General features: G+C 35.1%; 1 non-coding gene across 1 annotated transcript; it reads right to left on the bottom strand.

Annotated features, from left to right (window-relative positions):
- Positions 1-3,470: 3,470 nt before the first annotated feature.
- Positions 3,471-3,578, bottom strand: LOC112752893 (small nucleolar RNA R71). Its single transcript, XR_003177302.1, has one exon. It is a non-coding gene; the product is annotated as a small nucleolar RNA R71 (small nucleolar RNA).
- Positions 3,579-4,837: the final 1,259 nt, after the last annotated feature.

Here is a 4,837-nt window from a genome sequence, read left to right as displayed (position 1 = left end):
AGTAATTTATTTTATATCTCTGGTTAGTCTTTGAATAATTTTATGTTCAGAGATCACGTTTAGGGGGCTGGCCATTCGGCCATGCCTGGACCTCCATCAATTATGTATTTTCAATAGTAGAGTTTCTACACCCCATAGATTAAGGTGTGGAGCTCTATTGTTCCTCATGAATTAATGCAAAGTACTATTGTTTTCTTATTCAATCTAAGCTTATTCCTATTCTAAGATATTCGCTTGCACCTCAACTTGATGAATATGATGATCTGTGACATTCATCAATATTCTCAACCTATGAACGCCTGCCTGACAACCACTTCCGTTCTACCTTGGATTGAGCGTTTATCTCTTAGCCTCTATTCCGAAAGATCGGAGTCTTCGTGGTATAAGCTAGAATTATTGGCGGCCATTCCTGAGATCCGGAAAGTCTAAACCTTGTCTGTGGTATTCCGAGTAGGATATGGGAAGGGATGACTGTGACGAGCTTCAAACTCGCGAGTGTTGGGCGTAGTGACAGACGCAAAAGGAACAATGGATCCTATTCCAACATGATCGAGAACCGACAGATGATTAGCCGTGCGGTGACAGCGCATTTGGACCATTTTCACTGAGAGGACGGGAAGTAGCCATTGACAACAGTGATGCCCAACATACAGCTTGCCATGGAAAGGAGTATGAATGATTGGATGAAGGCAGTAGGAAAGCAGAGATTCAGAAGGAACAAAGCATCTCCATACGCTTATCTGAAATTCTTACCAATGAATTGCATAAGTATCTCTATCCTATTTTATATTTTATTTATATTTTAATTATTAAAACCTTATAACCATTTGAATCCGCCTGACTGAGATTTACAAGATGACCATAGCTTGCTTCAAGCCGACAATCTCCGTGGGATCGACCCTTACTCACGTAAGGTTTATTACTTGGACGACCAGGTGCACTTGCTGGTTAGTTGTGCGAAGTTGTGAACAAGAATTGAGATTATGATAGTGCGTATCAAGTTTTTGGCACCATTGAGATCACAATTTCGTGCACCAAGTTTTTGCCGCCGTTGCCGGAGATTGTTCGAGTTTGGACAACTAACGGTTCATCTTGTTGCTCAGATTAGGTAATTTTATTTTATTTTTAAGCTTTTTTTCGAAAAAAAATTTTATTTAGTTCTTCAGAATTTTTAAGAACGGATTCTAGAGTTTCATGATGATCTGTTGAAGTCTGGCTGGCTGTGAAGCCATGTCTAACCTTTTGGACCGAGGTTTCAACTCATCATCACAAGAGCTTTTTGATTTTCATCAATTCAGCTGTTGTATGCCTGATTTGTATGCTAAAGCTTGGCTGGCCCTTGGCCATGTTTAGTGTTTTGGACCGGAGCTTTCACTGAAAGCTTGGCTGGCTAGTAAGCCATGTCTAATTCCTGGACTGGAGCTTTAGACTAACATTTCATGATTCCTGGAATTCTCATTAAAAATTTTGAAATCCTTATTTTTCTTTTTCCAAATAATTTTCGAAAAATACAAAAAAAATTAATAAAATCATAAAACCGAAATAATAATTGTGTTTCTTGTTTGAGTCTAGTGTCAATTTTTAAGTTTGGTGTCAATTGCATCTTTTTAATTTCCTAAAAATTTTCGAAAATTCATGCATGTGTCCTTCATAATTTTCAAGTTGTTCTTGATGATTATCTTTGTTTGATCTGTGCATTTTCATGTTTTGTGTCTTTTCTTGTTTTTCATATGCATTTTCAATTTGTTAGTGTCTAGACATTGAAAATTTCTAAGTTTGGTGTCTTGCATGTGTGTCTTTTCTTATAAATTTTCAAAAATATGTTCTTGATGTTCATCATGATCTTCAAAGTGTTCTTGGTATTCATCTTGACATTCAAAGTGTTCTTGCATGCATTGTGTGTTTTGATTCATAATTTTCATGTTTTGAGTCTTTTTGTTGTTTTTCTCTCTCTTCTTAAAAATTCAAAAATAAAAAAATATATATATCTTTCCTTTATTCTTCTCATAAATTTCGAAAATTTGAACTGGTTTAGTTATAAAGTTTTAAAATTTAATTGTTTCTTATGAGTCAAGTCAAATTTTCATTTTTTTTAAAAAAAATCCTATCCTTTCAAAACTTTTTCAAAGTCAAAAATCAAATCTTTTTCATTTTTCTTTTATGATTTTCGAAAATTTTAAAAATGATTTTCAAAATCTTCTTTTTAATTTTATTTCATAATTTTAAAATCTTTACTAACAATTAATGTGATTGATTCAAAAATTTTTAAGTTTGTTACTTGCCTATTAAGAAAGGTTCAATCTTTAAACTCTAGATCATATCTTTTTAGTTTCTTGTTAGTCAAGTAATCAACTTTAATTTCAAAAATCAAATCTTTTTAATTTCCTTTTCAAATCCTTTTCAAAATGATTTTCAATCATATTTTTTTCAAAATCAATTTCAAAATCTTTTCTAACTTCTTATCTTTTCAAAATTGATTTTCAAATCTTTTTCGAGTAACTACTTGACTTTTTGTTTGTTTTACTATTTCTTATCTTTTTCAAAACCACCTCACTACTTTTCTCTCTCTTATTTTCAAAAATCACTAACCTCTTTTTCAAAAATTTCTTTTCATTAACTAATTGTTTTAAATTTCAATTTAATTTCATTTTCCTTCTTAATTTTCGAATTCTAATTAATATTTAAAATAAAAAAATATTTTTTTTCTTTTTAATTATTTTCAAATTCTTCCCCCTCTCATCTCTTTCTATTTATTTATTTATCTACTAACACCCCTCCTCCACTCAAAAATTCGAACCCACTCTTCTCCTCTGTATTCGAATTGTTATCTTCTCCTTCTTCTATTCTTCTTTTCTTATACTCACATAAGGAATCTCTATACTGTGACATAGAGGATTCTATATTTTCTTTTCTGTTCTCTTCTTTTTTATATGAGCAGGAACAAGGATGAGAACATTCTTGTTGAAGCTGACCCTGAACCCGAAAGGACTCTGAAGAGGAAGCTAAGGGAAGCTAAGGCACAACTCTCTGGAGAGGACCTGACAGAAATTTTCGAAAAAGAAGGAGACATGGCCGAACCTAATAACAATGGTGGAGATGCAAGGAAGATGCTTGGTGACTTTATTGCACCCTCTTCTAACTTCTATGGAAGAAGCATCTCAATTCCTGCAATTGGAGCAAACAACTTTGAGCTTAAGCCTCAATTAGTTTCTCTAATACAGGAGAATTGCAAGTTTCATGGACTTCCAATGGAAGATCTTCATCAGTTTTTAGTTGAATTCTTGTAAATCTGTGAAACTGTCAAGACCAATGGAGTTGATCCCGAGGTCTACAAGCTTACGCTTTTCCCTTTTGCTGTAAGAGACAGAGCTAGAACATGGTTGGATTCACAACCTAAGGAAAGCCTGAACTCTTGGGATAAGCTGGTCAGTGCTTTCCTGGCCAAATTCTTTCCACCTCAAAAGATGAGCAAGCTTAGAGTGGAAATCTAAACCTTCAGACAAAAGGAAGGTGAGTCCCTCTATGAAGCTTGGGAAAGATATAAGCAACTGATCAAAAGGTGTCCTACTGACATGCTTCCATAATGGAGCATCATAAGTATATTCTATGATGGTCTGTCTGAGTTGTCAAAAATGTCATTGGACCATTCTGCAGGAGAATCTCTTCATCTGAAAACCCCTGTAGAGGCTCAGGAACTCATTAAAATGGTTGCAAATAACCAGTTCATGTACACCTCTGAGAGGAATCCTGTGAACAATGGGACGCCTCAGAAGAAGGGAGTTCTTGAAATGCCATATTGGCTCAGAACAAAATATTGACTCAGCAAAGTCAATATGATTTCTCAGAGTCTGAATGGATTGCAAGCTGCATCCAACAGTACTAAGGAAGCATCTTCCGAAGAAGAAGCTTATGATCTTAAGAACCTTGCAATGGCAGAGGTGAATTACATGGGAGAACCCTATGGAAACACCTATAATCCTTCATGGAGAAATCATCCAAATTTCTCATGGAAGGATCCACAAAAGCCTCAACAATGCTTCAACAATAATGGTGGAAGAAATAAGTTTAGCAATAACAAGCCTTTTTCATCATCTTCTTAGCAACAGACAGAGTATTCTGAACAGAGCCATTCTGGCCTAGCAACGATAGTCTCTGATCTATCCAAGACCACACTAAGTTTCATGAATGAAACAAGGTCCTCCATTAGAAATTTGGAGGCACAGGTGGGTCAGTTGAGTAAGAAGATTACTGAAACTCCTCCCAGTACTCTCCCAAGTAATACAGAAGAAAACCCCAAGAGAGAGTGTGACATGGCAGAAATTGGCGAGTTAAGAAATTGTTATAAGAGATACGTTACAAGTACAGTTCTTAACCAACCGAAAATCCGCTTATCAATTTAGAAGGGTTGTCACAAAATTAAAATTAAAATACTGGGAGTATGAATCCCAGGTCGTCTCCCAACGAGTTGCAGAAAGATGTGCTATTTTATTAATCAGATGTTTTCAAAAATGGTTTGAGTTGATAAACAGGAAATTAAATCAGGGAATTTATGTAATTTCAATTAAAGACCTTGACCGGGAGTAGATTAGTTGGAAGCCCTATTCTTGTTGGAGTACTCTCAAGATTAATTGATGATTGAAGGTTGTTCTGCTTAGTTATCCCTTACTAGGTAGAGAAAAGTCAAGCAAGTTGGAAAGCTATTTCTATTCACAAGTTCCAATCCTCTCCCTTGGAAAGGATTAGTGTCAGTGACTAGAGGACAATCCAACAATAAACCCAATTACAATTTTTCTCTTGAGTATTCCAACTCAAGGTCCTCCTTTCAATCAACTCCCAA

Source organism: Arachis hypogaea, chromosome 15, assembly GCF_003086295.3.
Source record: "Arachis hypogaea cultivar Tifrunner chromosome 15, arahy.Tifrunner.gnm2.J5K5, whole genome shotgun sequence".
Classification (NCBI taxonomy): Eukaryota; Viridiplantae; Streptophyta; class Magnoliopsida; order Fabales; family Fabaceae; genus Arachis; species Arachis hypogaea.
This window is presented reverse-complemented; position numbering and strand designations above follow the sequence as displayed.